Source organism: Boleophthalmus pectinirostris, unplaced genomic scaffold, assembly GCF_026225935.1.
Source record: "Boleophthalmus pectinirostris isolate CB_2022bp ecotype Guang Dong unplaced genomic scaffold, ASM2622593v1 HiC_scaffold_18, whole genome shotgun sequence".
NCBI classification, from domain to species: Eukaryota; Metazoa; Chordata; class Actinopteri; order Gobiiformes; family Gobiidae; genus Boleophthalmus; species Boleophthalmus pectinirostris.
The window spans coordinates 36,154,935-36,172,516 of record NW_026571133.1 but is presented as its reverse complement, the minus strand read 5'-3'; positions in this window follow the sequence as shown (position 1 = coordinate 36,172,516).

The following is a 17,582-nucleotide window of genomic DNA, read 5'->3' as shown; positions in this document are numbered from 1 at the left end:
AATTAAGGCAGTCTGACGTTAATTAATTAATTAATTAATCATTGCATTTAGCATCTTTCAAAACACCCAAAGCACTTTACCGTTCATTATTCAGTCACTCCACACTCACTGGTCACTAATGTTGTAGCCACAGCAGCCCTGAGGCAGACTGATGGAAGCGAGGCTGCCAATCTGCCCCATCGACCCCTTCGACCACAACCATCACTCACACACACTGCACTTTCTTACTAGGCATTGTGGGTGAAGTGTTTTGCCTAAAGACACAATGACGGCACACTGTGGCACCTGGAAATCTCAGTGGTCTCCCATACATGTACTAACCAGGCCTTGTTGAGAGCTGAAAAACCTTTTTTTTTAAGTTGCATTATGCAACTTCTCTGACACCATCTTGTCTCCATGGAGATATTGAGTTATTGTTTTTCCTGGAATGTTCCGCAGTGTAGCATTAAACTCATTCTGTGTTTATTCACTGTTAACATGCGCTTTTATTGCTCAAAATAGAACATGCTTTTTTTACCATGGGCAAGGAAACGTCTTTACAGATCTGACCTGTAACTTGTCTCCATGGAGATATATACATGTTTAAAGCAAAACTGACTCACATGAGCTTTAAACTATGTTATAATGTTGTTACCTCCTCAAATGCTACCTTTTGCTCATGAGATAATGACAATTCTAGGGCAGAAATGATCCAAATAATTCTAGTGAATTATTATCCAAAGAATTCTAGTGACTTATTTGGATCATTTCTCACCCACCCCCCGGGAAAATCTACATACTGCATCTATAATTTTTTTCTCAACACATTCACCCTTTGCTCACATAAATCCAGTTAGACATTTTAATCAGGCTGTGCTCTCAGGCCCCTTAAGCCCATGTTTAGAATGACAGTTGTATGTATTCCTCTCTTCTGCTTCCTCTGTGCTTTTAGGCAGTGCACTGTCTTGGCACATACCCCCTGTGGTTGGCAAGTCTTGCAGTGTCCCGGTGCCAGCTCGGTGTCTCCAGTGGAGGGCGGGCATTGAGATTTAAATTCCTTCTCATTCATGCACAGATTGTTTGGTTAGCGCCCAGGCTGAATGTCAAAACTGTGGATATGGATTGTGGAGGGCAAATTATATAAATGTTGTGTTCAGGTGCAAGGAAAAAGGAGAGGTATTGTCTGGAAAATAACAGCAAGATTTGTGAGAATGTTGGGCCTTTCACTAAATGTTTTCGTAAGTGAAAATGTTCTTCTGGATGAATAAATCCTACTACATAATCATCAGAACACAAAAAAAATCAGTTGTTTTAGAATATTATTACTCTGATAATGCAATACAAAATTCTAATTCCTCTATGATTGTAAGTTATGTATTTTCTTGAATTATTTCCTATAAAATATTACTATGTGATCCAATAACATTAATGAAGGGTTTTATAGAGCGTGCGGTCTATTTGGTCTAACAGACTACAAGCTGCCCTAGTGTGACCCCCATGACCAGACCCCCCGTCCCTCGCTTTTTGCCAGCGACTTTAAATTGACTTGTGGATAGCGTGATAAATATGATGAAAGCCCTCAGTTATTTCAGTAAGATGGTGACTTAAATTTATTCATGTTCATGTTTGGATACTTCTAATCGCCGCTGAAGCTGTAAAATATACATATTTGAGAGTCTAATCCGGCGCTCTACCTAACTTCCTCGTTCACTCTCTCCTTCTCCCTGGAAGTTTAGAGGGGGTTTCTGTCTAAATACATATTCATTTTTATGTAAATGAGTGACATGGTGTTCCCATCTGGATGTTGGTGGATTAGGCGCAGCGTGGGGACTTACAAGTCGTGACTTTAACTCGAGTCAGACTTGAGTCACTATTTTTAGATATAAGGACTTGGGACTCGACTTGAAGGTCACTGACTTGGAACTTGACATGGACTTGAGGCCTGTGACTTGAGAAGACTTGAGAAGCACTTTTAAATCTGAATTCTTTCTGTTCTGACCGTAATAATTCACACTAAGATCTTGTCAAAAATTTGCATATACTCTATATACACTATACACTATATACTCTATAAATGCTCATATATAAATATACTATGATTTTTTAAGTATAATTTAGTTTAAAATTCATATGAATTGCAAAAAATCTAAGATATATTTGGTACTTTTGTTTAAAGACTTGAAATGAAAGCTCAAAGCAGACAACTTGGACTTGACTTGGACTTTAGGGGACAGTGACTCGATACTCGACTTGGACTTGCCTGTATTTGACTTGGGACTTGACTCAGACTTGAGGTCAAAGACTTGAGACTTACTCGAGACTTGCAAAACAACAACTTGGTCCCACCTCTGACTGTCATTTAAGAAGACATAAAAACGCACTGGAGCGAAAGTGGAAGTTACAAATGTTACAAGCTGTTTTTTAAGAAGATATTCATGAATGACACCCAGTGATTCTATTTATAATGACAGTGCAGTCCTAATTTATGAACAATTAAATCATGTTTTAAAAAAAGCAAAGTAAATTCCCCACATAAAAACATATAAGCGAAGTGTGCTGAATAATTCACTGAATAAACTTGCTGTAACCTCTGTGGCAGTAACTGTCAGCGCTGTTATGAATAAGGAAGAGAATTTAAATTCTTTTTTAGGGAGTAAAACGATCTCCCAGCTCCTTGTTTCGTCTCACTGAGGAGGTTGTCTGAATGACCTTTGTTGCTACAGTTTGTACAGAGCTTTCCAGAAGTGATGTGTTTAGAATAGCTACGCACTGTACCCATATGAACATTCTGTCGCATTTTTATAGGACAGCAAAATAAAAGCATGGATTTGGATGTTTGTAGACAGCACAGGGAATTCGTTTAGGTTGACATTTTAATTAGATTTCAGCATTAAATTTTAAACGGTGTGTATTAACATGTAAATGGTTTGTATCCTGAGGCGTATTGTCATCATAAGCAGTCGGCGTATGATGGAGGCTAATATCAAACAGCTGAACACGCTCTCAAACTGTCACACATTTGTGCTGTCTTAAGAAAGTAAAAAACATAATTAGCTCATTTTAAACAATTGCCATGGGATAAGTTATTGCTCATTTTACTTATGCATTCTGAACATCCTAATTATTCACCACAATGTGTTTAAAAGTACTTTTCACACTCAACAACCAACTGCACATTTCCTGAATACGGATGGGCATTTGATTAAATTGTTCTTAATCGATCATCAGGAGAATTAGTGACCGACTTTCGATTAATCATGAAGGTTTTTATATTAAAATGATCATTATTATTATTACTATTACTAATCTGCATAAATAAACTCAACTTTACGACATATAAACCTATAGAGCCAAATCAGCCCGTTTGGCATTATAATGTGTTTAATGCAGCTTTGCGCAAGTCTTACAGAAACGAAACTTAAAACTGCATGGCTAATTTGCATAAACTAAGCAAAAAAAAAAAAAAAACTGCACTGATGTGGTCAGCTTCTGTTGGACTAAAGGACACATCTCAGTGGAATATTAGTGTTCTTTCTGTGACAGGGGTGATGATGATGATGATGATGATAATGGTGAGTCTGTTCTGTGTGTGTGTGTCCTGTTGGAGATGGTTCATGTTTTCAAACATCGTACATGTGCAGTTTTAGTGAAGCTCTTTATATTGTAGTAACTGGGATACTGTGTATACATGCACCATGACGAAACCGGGATACTGATGTGCATATAAACACACTCACTGAGTGGTACAGTGAACTCCAAGTAGGTGCCAGAGCCCAAACGTGGGATTGCAGATGCAGCCTTGTCTCTACACACAGCAACCTACATTCGGTTTGTCAATTAAAAACGAACGTAATCAACAAAATTCTTAATGAACAATTATTGCTTAGTCGACTAATCATGCCCATCCCTAGTCCTGAATATTGGATAATAAATGCTTTCTAGCTGGATGTAGACCTCAAGAGCTACTTTTACAATATATTTTTGCTGAATTACATAATCCAGTGTTAAGTGTCCACAATCAATATATTATCATTATTATTATTATGTGTTATGTAATAAGGAAATCTTTTGCTGCAAAAAATTCAGTGTGCATTGATTCCACCCCATTCTCTATGGTATGGTATGGCATGATTTATTTGTACAATACATTAACCAAGACGCACGTTGTAAGAAAGATGCTGGTGCCATGTTATAGCATGGATGCTAATTTACTCCTGCAGTCCCAGAGCATGTTGGTGCAAATACTAAAAATGCAGATTAATTGTATATAGATAAATTGACTACAAATAACTTAAACAGATATTATCTAGGGTAACACAGAGTCCTGCACCCGCCCACACCCACGCAGTCCAGCACCGCACCCGCCCGTTAACCCGTGATTATATCAAAGTTAAACCCGCACCCGCCTGGACCTGTTAACATTCCACCCATTACGCGCCCGTGATAAATCACACACAGATTACAAGCTTCTAACTGAAGCATCCATTGGAATACGAATTGAAAAGTTACAACTTCAAGAATTACAGTCACGAAATGAAATGAAACAGACTAAAGGACTAAACCACCAGAACTGAACCAGAACTGAACCAGGACTGAACCAGAACTGAACCAGGACTCTCGGGACAGGTCCAGAGGTGCGCCTGTGTAGTCCATCGAGTGACCGCAGGTGAAAGGACCGGCGCAGAGCTCCACGCCCCACGAATGTAAGAGCAGCTGTCACCCAATCGTGCTTTGCGGACACCCTGCTCCACGGGCTCGGGGTTCTCTCTCTCTTAAATCCAAGGTTAGTTCTGGTGTAGTCCTGGTATAGTCCTGATTTAGTCCTGACCCACTCGTTGTAATTACTACCCACCTGCATACCTGCCCGTAAAATCCCAGAATTTTAAAACTCACCCGTTTCAGAAACTATTTGCCCACATGTAACGGGAAGACCATCGGATACAAATCTGCACCACACCACATTTCATCTGGTTTTCTGTAGCAACCCTAACCACCAAAGTAAAGAAGTAAAGGTTGATAGCTTGATTCCTAAAACAGCACATCACAAGCCCCAAGATATTTAAAGGTTCTATATTACACGAGATTTACTCTTGTGAGCTTTAAGCTGCGTTATAATGCTGTTTCCTCGTCAGTCCATGGAGGTGTGTTTTGTTTCATTCATACATGTAGAGTCTGTCAACATTAATCCAAATTGCAAAATGCTCTGTTCGACTCTGTGATGTCATGTAGTGGTAGGTTTCAAATTAACAGCCACCTTTTACCTTTTGTTCAGTAGACATTGGCAATTCCAGGGTTGAAATCCTCTGAATGATTCTAATGAAGGTGTATGGAGTTTAAATGCACATTGAAGCACTTCCTGTATTACCACATGACACAAGGTAGAACAGAACATTTTCAGTTTGAGAGAAATACTCACCTTTAATATGCAAGATTTGTGTGTTAAACATGTGTGTATGGAACAAAACACAACTCTTGGTATGTTGATGAGATGAAATAACATATAGTCACTTTAATCACTTTATCTTAACTTTTGCTCCTATATATTCCACAACATAGGCCTTATACTTCCTTGTATCTCAGCCCACGTCCCTCACAGTGGCCCTAATGCATGTTAATGACTCCTCTGTGTGCACATTACAGCACCCAGAGTGAACTCGTTAGGGCCATTAGTTCCAGGCCCATGCATCCCTGGTCCGTGTGGGTGCGATCTTCAGAGAGGGACTAGGCTCATTCCCATCCCCATGAAAGAGCCATCTTTGTGGGGCTCCTAGTTAGCGCCTCCCCCCGCCCCCATCCACCGCAACACAATGGAGCCTGGTTAGCATTCTCAACACTTCCGAGATACAATAGTTTGATGGAGACATCCAGAGACATCATAAACCTCTATTAGTCATGGTGTTGAAATGAAATATGGAAATAGTTAAATGTGATTGTATTTGCGAGTTGATAACGGCAACATGTTTGCAAATGAGGCTAGGGTCGTGATCCCCATGTGTTTACTCAGACAAAATGCCACAGTTACATAACAAGAGTAAACAGCTATTGAGATGGAAGTGTAGGCCATGGGAAGGTCTGGGGAAGGCGCTGAAGCTAACTCAATGAATGGATTTAGGAGAAGACTGCTTTAGTTCAATCTAATGTCCCTGTAGAATGGTGGGGATCTAATTTGAGCCCTAAGCGCTTCTTGTCACTGGTGTACACAAAAATTATACTCAAGTAGTAGCACTATTAAAAAAATAATATGACGTTAAGGAACTGTATGTAGCCTGTGCCCTTACATTTTTGACAAAGGTACATCCCGGGTTGCCAGTTTCTTAACATGCAGATAGGTTAGGTTAGGTTGCTTTATCTGTACCCGTAGGTAAATTTGTTTTTCAGATTTGAGAGGCAGGTCCCACATTTCACATTTCAGTCAACCATATTATATACAATAAACAGGTATAAAAACACAATTACAAAATAAAGTGTTACAGTGCTCCAGTGCAGAATGATTTGTTCCATAAACAATTAGTTTAAATTCATCCATCACGCTTGGCTAAAAAACACAATAAATATTAAATATATAAAAATACAAGTTTTTTCCAAGACAACGTACTAAAATTGATAGATAAATAAATTACAATTTATTTATAAGTATGATGGAGACAGAGACAGAGGATACTGTACATACAAGTTTTCTCAGTATATGGACCACAGACTGCAGAGGTGGGACCAAGTCATTGTTTTGCAAGTCTCAAGTAAGTCTCGAGTCTTTGACCTCAAGTTCGAGTCAAGTCCCAAGTCAAATACAGGCAAGTTCAAGTCAAGTATCGAGTCCAAGTCTTCAAACCAAAAATTACCAAATATAGCTTAGATTTTTGCTATTTATATGACTTTTAAAACAAACTGTACTTAAAAATCACAGTATATTTATATATGAGTATTTATATAAGGGCTGTAGAAATGCTAATTTTTCCTTTCTAAATGTCTTGTCAAAAGTGTGAATTATTATGGTCAGAATAGAAAGAATTCAGATTTAAGAGTGCTAAATAAGAGTAATTTTGCCATGTAGTCTGCACTGAAATGGAAGAATCATGTTCTATGTAGTTTCTGCTGTTTTACTGTATTGTACTTTATATTACTGTAGTACATTTGAAGATACCACATCACAGTACTTCAGTTACATCCAGAGTAACAAATAAAGAAGTGGGAGGGACATGAGTTCCAAGTCCCAAATCATTGACCTTCAAGTTCAAGTCGAATCCCAAGTCTTTGTGTATTTTATCAAATCAAGTCTGACTCGAGTCCAAGTCATGATTTGCAAGTCCCCATCTCTGAGAGACTGTTTAAAAAAGTGGACCTTGTGGGTGTGACGTCAGCCATTAGCGTTCAGTGCTACTCACATGAAGCATAACAGTTACAGGAAAAATAAGAAACAGGATCATGTAGAGTGGGTTAACATGAACATTTTAAGACCAAAATGACGAGGCTCACAGTAGCAGTTAGACAGAGAGGGACAGCAATATTCCAGTGTAAGTCCATGGGAGCCAGGGTCAGAAGGAGCCAGAAGAGCCCGCATTGCGAACTTCCTACTTGGATCGCAGCGGCAAGCACTTGCTATGTCCATTTATATATCCAGTCTATAATATGGACAGACCATGCCTCAGGTGAAAGCTCAGAATTCCCTCAGTGAGCTGCAGAGGCTGCACTAGCACTGACTCATGGAGATGTAAATGTGATATATTGTATTGTACTGTAAATTGTATGAGGGAATATTCTGGTGGAGACACAAGTTTGTCTCTAAGGAAATGGATATCTTTAAAGCCTACTGTGGAACATTCCAGGGAAAACAAAAATATACCCACAGGGACAAGCATGGTGCACCTTTAAATAGTGATCAAAGAAAGCTATATGTAACTGATCCATTTGTGGTTGCTGTACTGTGCATTTTCCATTGGTTGTCAAATATAATGAATCAGTCTTATTAAGCTAATGATTTGGGTTGACATTGTAATTGGATTTCAGCATTAAAAATGTAAATGTGTATATTCAGCTAATTATCATGTAAAGGGTTTGCATCCTGAGGCATATTCTCATCATAATTAGTTGGCATATTATGTAGGCTAATACCATATAGCTAGAAACATGTACAATCCATCATGTAATTTCACATTTTATTGTCTTAAATACATGAAAAACAGAACTGGTTCACTTTAAAAGATTTGCTGTGGTCCAAAGTTATTCCTCGCTTACCTTATACATTCCAAGCATCGTAATTATTCATTGCAGTGAGTTTATAATCACTTTTCACAACTCCCTGAGACCAGCGCCGTTAAACTTAACAACAACTAGCATGCTAACCCAAACTTTCTGATTATCGGACAGTAAAATGCTTTAAAATTAGATCCAGTTTTGCTAATATATGTAGAAGAAATCAGGTGCAGCGCCTTGGATTCAGGTTGGCGGTTGGAATCCTTTTCTCAACATAAACGATTCCTGCTGCCACAGATGAATGCTTTTGTTGTGTCCTTCGGAAGACACTTAATGTGTATGTGAGTGGGTGGTCCCTTGAAGTAAAGCGCTTTGAAGGTGGCTATATAAAAAGGTAACCATTTATAGAAGCACCGATACGATACTGGTATTGGATATCGGCGCAGATATTGAACATTTTGATGGATTGGGTTTCAGTTCAAAGATATTGTTTCAGTCATTTCATTTTAGTCTATAAATTGCTATAAGACAGTTTTAATAATAAATAATGTTTACAAAACATATTTAGATTATTTTTGCCGTTTGTATTTAAAGGAAATAAATTACATTTTCCATTCTTACGTTATCCGGTATCGGCAAGTATCATCATCGGTATCCAAACTGAGCCATAACCATTTACCATTTATTTTCAACTTGATATCTGTGTGTGTGCAGGTTTGAAGGCAGCTGAAAATGTAATCTTATTTTTTATTTTTTTTAATCTGGGTGGTGCACAGTGTAAAATTTGTGAATCAATGCATTACAGCAAAAATAGTAAAATATGGATGAAAGTTTCAAGAAACATTCCTCAAAAATATTATTTCCAAACCTCCACTTGCAGCCACAGGACACATTTTCAACAATCCCCAAATGGAACAGATTAATTTGGATAAGCCTTCATAATTACGCACAAAGCTGACAATCACGCCTCTGTGGGGTCTAGAGTAATTAAAGATTCAGTCGGCAGCAAAGTGACAAATTGAAAAAGTTAACATTTGTGCGTTTTTTTTTTTCTCCTTTTCTCATTTTTTGCCTTGTAAATGAAGCCGCTCAATGCACGAGCATCACCACCGCAGACAAGAGCTCAGAGCTGCTTACTCGTACTGATGCAGGCGCAATCTGGCTTCATGGCAGATTAGCATTTGATTAAAAAAAACTGTCTACATTGATTATCTGATGGTCAAAAATTGTCCTTTAAAGGGCCCATGTTTTGAACTCATAAATATTTTTGAGCTTCTAGCAGTGTTGTATTTCATTCATGTTTGAGAAAGGCTGAATAAATGTACTGTGTAATTAAAAAATAATCACTGGAATAATCGTGATTTCAGTAAATTACCAAAATAATTGTGATAATATTTTTTTTCCATAATCGAGCAGCCCCATGCCATACTGTGGAACATTCTGGGCAAAGTATAAACATCTCCATGGAAACAAGCAAGAAAGTTATGCAGTGCACATTCTTTTTTTTTTTTTTTTTTTTCATGTACATTTAAAAATTCTAAAACATGGAATTCCAATAAAGTGTCCAGTAAAGTTTTTCTTATACCAAAAGTACAACATTTTATTGGATCTTTAGATGTATGACTTTTAAGCGGTACATGTCTCTATCCTCTGTATAAATGATCCACAGAGACGCACACTTGTCAGGTCATTGTGCACTCTGCTAGCTTAAATGATAAATGATATTTCTAGTATGGATCTCTATAACTCTTCCCTCGATGACACCTGGAAGGCTCAGGGCTGAATACATAAAGAGTTGGTTTAGCCTTCTCCCAGCCCCCCTATACATGCTGCTACAACATAGAGAAAAGTGATTTCTAAGGATGAAAAAGCCATAATGACTATTGCAGAAAGCGTTTGTCTTAAGCATGCAATTACTCATAGGGTCATTTGAATATTCATCAGAAACATGACAGTGATAGTGGTGAAGTCACATGTACATGCTATAGTAGACTAAAGAAATTCTTGGTTAAATAAAGACAAGAAAGGGGGTCATGATGTGACAAAAGTAGAATCAATTCTAAAATCTTTCAGGATTTCTCTAAAATATTACCAAACACAGTGAACGGCATCTTCACAAGTTAAAAGGTTGTCCATATGCATAAATCCTTAGATTCCTTTTGAACATTTTCAGTCGACTAAGACCCCATCAACAATAAAAGACTACAGGACTACAAACGTACTGCAGATGTACAGCACCATGTTTTAGATATCACTTATTATGCAAAATGTACATTTTCTCTGAGCACTCATACATGCTCTGTTTGCTTGTTGGCAGATTAGTTGCATATATGCATAGATAAAACTCTGGACTTCTCCTGTACAGTTTTAAGCCCATAAACCGTCACTGGACTCATTCTGAGGTGTTCACAGCAAACTATTAACATAGCATCTCAAAGGAATATAACTACAATTGTTTACGGTCTAAACATCAACTGCTGTCGCTGAGCTCCAACACCTAAATGCCTCATTTGAAATGAAGGGGAAGTTTACAAATTACATTTTCCAAATGCAGACATTAAATAAGAAAATGTGAAATAACAATGCCTAGGTGACCAAAAGCATGTTAAAGAGAGAATTAAAGCAACAAGAATGCATATCATGTTGCTGATTGTCTGAACTGCCTGTCAGTCTCACCTGTCAGGTTTGAGTGTATTGGAACTAGAAAAGGCACAGTAGAGTCTTGGTGTGGCTGCTGACATTCTTGGCTAGTTTATTTATCATCAGTACAACCTTGTACACAATTGAATATCTTATCTTGTGACTTTACTGGCAAATTAAAGTTGTTACAAGATAGATATCACATCTATAAGCTGATACAAACAACTGCAAAGATAAAGGTAACACGTCCGAGAGCGGCTGGCATGCAGAGATAATTTAGTCAAAGAGAGATAAGAAATACAATCGGTGTGGCTGTAGCGCAGGGGTTAAAGGTTTGATCTCCATTACGGTCATTGTTGTTGTGTCCTTGGGCAGACTTACCGACCTTACCTGTGTGAATTTGTTAGTGATCTTGACTGCTGGTGGTTGAGGGGGCTGAAGATGCAGATTGACACTTTCCTCACTCAGTCTGACAAGTGTGACTGAGGTAAAAAAAAATAAAATAAAAATAAAACATCTTGATTGTCTCTTAAAGCTCTCTATAAAATATGCATTATTAAAGATACGTGATTTAGTTAATCTTGTGGAAGGTCACCGTGGAGATGTTATGGAATTTTCCCATATTATGGCATTTAACTTATCTATTTCTACATCACCAGACCAAGTTGCAAGTCAGGTGTGTTGAGAGGCAATGCTGCAGTAAGAATGCATGTTTTTCTAGGTCTTTTTTAATCATATAAACTTGTAATTGTGTACAAGCAAAATATTTTACAGCCATACTTTTTTTTTTCATGGCCGATACCAATTTTTTTTTGACTCGAGAGCAACTATTGGCTCTGCCTATATTTTTGTGTGTGGTAAATTTTGATTATTTTCTAAAAATATTGTATTTTTACCCACAGCACTAGGAGAGCTTTGTATTCATGATTTGTACAGTTATCTCTTCACATTCAAGTTTATGAATGAAGCTTAATGTGTATTTTTTAGGCAGCCGATTGGCAAAAACAAAATATTGGCCTGCTTGAGATTTAAAGTCGAAAGCTGATAGGGCTGTACTGTGGAACATTTTCAAGCACTAGCATCTCCAGAGAGACAGTCATTGTGAAGCCTCCCAAAAGTCCCATAGAGTACTTTTAATGTTGTAGTTGAGCTAGTGTAAATTCAGCCTGAAAGATGTAACTTCGGTCCCATATCTCACCACTTCTTCAGAATTTACTTTCCCCTCAGCTTTCATCCTCATTCCAAACACTCCTCCCAGCTGCACCTCCTCACTAACACTTTTCTCTTTGAGTCTCTCCAGGTTGAAGTCATTTTATATACTTGCACTTATGTATAGTCTGACCAGAACGCCCAACATCAGGAGAAAGAAGGAAAATCACCTTGACAGGCTATAAAAAGCACCTTGATGGCACCTCCCTCTGAAATTATCAATATTTCATTCAACCAAGATGTCCCAGAGTGCTCCGTCACCTCTATCTCTGACATGTATCAAAAACCGGCCTTCCAACATAATGTATTTAGACTCCCAGGCAAAAACATGGAACAACAACAATAAATTTACTCCACATTTATCCCATACTCCTGCGATGGTATATGAAGAGACCGGGAAAGGGCTGAGAGGTTGGTTGGAATACATTATGAGCATCTCCGGAGAGTCCATGCATGTGCGTCTACTACTACGTGAGGTGGTGCCCTGAGAGTGGCCTGTTGGCGGTTTCCATGGTCCACGTCTTTTTATAAACCAGGGGCGTATGAATGATTTAGAGAGGCGCAGGCTGAAGCTGCACCGGCTGCTGTGAGGATTAGACCTGAGGGACTTAGTATCTCCATAACTAAGTCTGCCCTCCATAGCATGCATAAGGATGTCTATTCAAAGTCCCATTAGAGCCGATTCTTATGTTTACGCCGTGGCATTCTATCTGTTGTTGCCATAAACTGAATAAACAAGTGGGCTAACGCTGTGTGACTTCACCCATAGCGCTCGGGTTCAATCAAATGAAGCTCACGATGCTATCAGTTAAAGGAGCAAATTTGGAGTCAAGTTCCATAATAGGAATAGGAGTTTATTTATAGACAAAATAGTGAAATAAAAACACCAGAATCCGAGTATCATTCGTTCATTGATTTTTCAATATAAGACCAAAAATAAGAAAATGAAAAAACAACTATTTTCTTCATTAGTTGTCTCCAAAACCAAAATAAAAAAAACGAGTAATGATTCATTTTACCAGTTTTCAATTTTGTGTTTAAATAAATAATGGAAAAAATAATAATAAGGCTGTTTCCCGTTTTCGTGACTTAAACTGTGATGCCGGACTTTTGTGCCGCATACCGACTGAACCAGGACTAAACCGTTTTCAGTCCTGGTCTCAGTGCTGGTCTCAGTCCCGGTCTGGTCCCGGACCTGGTTTAGTCCTGGTTCAGAAATGTTATTTCTTTGTCTGAACCTGTCTATTAAGCAGGTGATGCTTCCATGTAAAATTACGGGTCAGATCTGTGGAGAGGCAACCCTGCTCACAATGTTTTTAAAGGTTTCAGCAGTAAAATCAGATTTGTTTATTTTAATAACGCATGTGAAATGAAGGAGCTCATCTGAGAAATCCACAATGTTTTTCTGTCCCCCTTTTTTCCTTTATTTTTCCTGACCATGCATGTCCCTTTTTGGCCAGTCCATCTGTCAGTCATGTCCATCTGAACTCGGAAATTCACCGGTGACCAGACTTACATGTGTATTCTGGATCCCAGGCAACTTTTAATGAATTGCATGTAGACATTTCTGTCATGTAGTTTCTGGTAGTTTATTCTTTTATTAATTGTATGTGTATTGTTGTGGATACAATTTTATGCTATTATTTGACCATGCACACGATTTGTATGATGGTAATTGTTAACATGCTCTTACATAGTCAAACCTGTGTCTATATAGTCAATACCATTATTTCTTTATCATACATTTTATTTATGTGATTGCAATTTCACTGTAATAATTGTTGAAGCAGAACATTCGATCACTTGCATACACACTTGCAGCTTGCCAAATACGACATACCTTTTATAACTTTTCTATTGTAAGTTTCTCAGTGCGACATTATGACTCAAAACAATATAATCCATAGTTTTCTGACTTGCTGCCACACTAATACTGAATGATGCACTCTCTTTTCTTCTGTCAGGACCCACTTTAAAATGATATATCTGCTTGTGTTGTATGAAATCTGAGATGAAAACAATCATTCATAACCATTGTCTGGGGTAGTTCCAGGTGTCTAGTGTGCGGATGAGATGACAATCAGAGCTGGAATGAGAAAACTGACTTATTGCGGCACTCTCCCTGACAGTTACTCCGCAGTACTTCATGAAACAGTGATGGGAGTAGTAGTAGATGTTCTCAATGTAGTATGATGAGAAATACAAGTAAGAAGGCCTATAAATGAGTTTGAAGTAGCAGTAGTCCTATGCTGGAGTACATTTTTTTTTCTGTTCAAAAGGCAGAAATGCTTGAAAAATAGAGTACTTTTAATGGCAAGAAACATATTTAAAAACATCATAGAGCGTATATATCAAGGGACATGGCTAATCTGCTAGGAAGAGAGCATGGGCGTGCTTCTGGTTCCATTGACTGTGGCTCCAATTTACGTTACACTGACAAACCATCCCCGTTTTGGTCACCGTTTATAAAGCTTTTTCCAATTTTGTCCATAAATCAAGATACGGACATTTGTAACAGACAAACCGGGTGCCCTAATTCTCTGAGGTCACTCCCGCTAGTGTTATATTTGATTGACAGTGTTGCTAAGCCCCCTCTACCCACCAGTGAAAGCAGGATAGATGCAAAAAGAGCCAACTTTCAGTGTACTCTTCCAATCAACGAATATAGTAATATCTCTGCACTTCACTTCTTGAAACTCAACCAAGACATTTATTGGCACAGTTTAGCACATCTCTAATGGACTGCCATAATATTGTCTAAATATTGTTGGCTGGTAGTCCAAGATTTTCATTTTGTCAATATTGTCCACTCTATAGTAGTAGCTGTTCTAGTAAGAAGTAGTAGTGGTGAGAGCACAATTGTAAGTACTATAGAAATCTTTATAGTTTATAGTAGTAGCAGATTTTGCTAGTTCTTGTCATAATTTTAACTGTAGTAATAGTAGGAATGTAACAATAACCAAAATATTGTGATACTGTATTGTCAAAGTTCTCACAGTAATATCGTGGACCATTACAATATACTGAATTACAAGTCTCTTTGCTTAAATTAAGAGTTATGGTGCAGCAATAGCTAAAAAAAAAAAAGACAGATGGAACTACATAGACCATGATCCTTTGCTCTATTTCAGTGCAGACTACAGTTTGTAGTTGTTGTTAAGTTGTAGTTTTTTGGATTAAGTCATATCAGGCATTTTAAGAGGAAAAAGTACATATTAACAGTTTTGTTAGCCTCCACAAAATATCACAATAAATATCATACTGTGAGATGTATATTGTGAAAATATCGTACCAAGAGATTTGGATATTGTTACACCCCCAAGTAATAGTGGTACTAGCAGTAGTATAGAAATGTTTATACTTTACAGGAGTAGTAGATTTGAGTAGTACTAGTCATAGTTTTAACTGTAGTAGTAGTGGTAGTAGCAGTAGTATAGAAATTTGATTTGAGTAGTACTAGTTGTAGTTTTAATTCTAGAAATAGTGGTAATAGTGGGCCCAATAGTAATGCAGTAGTATTTGTAAGAGTAATGAAGTGCCTAAATTACAAGTACAAGTTGCTGGAGCAGTAATTAGTAGGGATGTAACGATATCCAAGTCTCATGATACGATATTTATTGCGATATCGTGGGAAAGCTCATGATATGGTGGGGAGGCTCACAATTAGGCATTTAACAATATCCAAATCTCTCGGTGCGATATTTTCACAATATACATCTCACAGTACAATATTTATTGCAATATTTTGTGGAGGCTAACAAAACCGTTAAAAATGCGACCTTTTCCTCTTAAAATACTTTGACAATACTTAACCCAAACAACTAAGACTTAAAAGTGCTTAGAACTGTTATTTCTCCTTGTAGTCTGCACTGAAATGGAGCAAAGGATCATGGTCTATGTAGTTCCTACTGTCTTTTTTTAAGCGACTGTTGCACCATAACTTAACTCTTAATTTAAGCAAAGAGACTTGTAATTCGATATATTGTGATGGTTCATGATATTATTGTGAGAGACGATACGATAACACGATATTTTGGTTATTGTTACATCCCTAGTAATTAGTCATAATACTAATTAGGTTACAGTACTACAAATATTATGGGGTAGTTCTATCTGGGGATGCATTGATCCAGCTTTTTCAGTTCTGATACCGATTTAAGTATCTGCCAATATCGGTCGAGGCATTTATTTCCTTTAAACAAAAATAAAATAAGACAAAACTGATCCAAATGTTTTATGTGATATCAATTTACTAAAGAAAAACTTTGTGTAAATTAAAGTTCAAACAGACTTTCAGTACCAGCTACTACCAGCAAACAGTCTTTTTACATCAGTCCATATGGTCATCCAGGATATTGACAGAACTGATCCGACACACAAAATGTTTCAGTATCTGTGCTGATATCTGTTATTCTAGTTCTGTCATTCCTACCAGTAATAGCCCTAACAGTAGTAACCATAGTAGTAAAAATACTGGCTCTATAGTTTCAAAAGTAGCAGTACTAAATGTTATAAACTGCTGTACCAAAGATACGCAGTGCCCTCATTCTGTCAGAACTCATGAAAACAGAAAACACACAAATGCCTTATTACAAATTCATATCTTAACCTGAAAATGACAAGGTCTTTGGTGCAAACACACACTTTCTCATTCTCCATTTTTTACAACACATCTGTTACTTCCTGGATTTGATTTCTCCTCCCTGCCTTTTCCAAAACACGGACTCTCCAACTATTCCAGCTTGTATTCCCATTACCCTCTATTACGCTGTACGGAAAAATGAATGGGGGAGATATGATTTATTAATAATTCAGGAAACAGGGCCCAGCGTTTCCAATTTCAATTTGCGTTGTTGTAATAAGCCAGCGTGGGTCTAGCATGGGTGACACAGCTCTGCATTGACTTGCTCTGGTGCCCATCTGTTCCTGTTTGATTATTATTCGTCAAAGGGAGCCGAGGAGTGAGGCTATTACACAATTAGGGTAAAAGTTTGATACATGCTAACAAGTCAAACGGGTTCATTTGGTCGTCCGATAATTGATTTGAGCAGAGAAAAATTTTAAAAACAGCAATGGAGAGCTAGTGTTGCCATACAAAATTGTCCAACTCAGCTTCGATACTAAGGAATAGACTTGATATTTTGTACAGATTTTGATACATGATGAAAATAAAAAAAACACTTTATTTAGACAAAAAAATTTTAACATTAAATCGTAGCAATTTCTCTTACATTTTTGCCATGTGGCCTTATATCTGGGTAATACCTCAGTGTCTAGTCTATGTGCTTGTTCTAATATAGGTCAAGTAATTGTATTGCAAGTCTCAAGTAAGTTTCAAGACTTTGACCGCAAGTCCGAGTCAAGTCCCAAGTCAAATACTGGCAAGTCCAAGTCGAGTCTCGAGTCACTGGCCCGTAAATCCAAGTCAAATCCAAGTTGTTTGCTTTGAGCTTCAAGTCATTTCAAGTCTTTAAACCAAATATAGCTTAGATTTTTGCAATTTATATGCATTTTAAACTAAATTGTACTTAAACAGTAACGGTATATTCATGGTATTTATATAA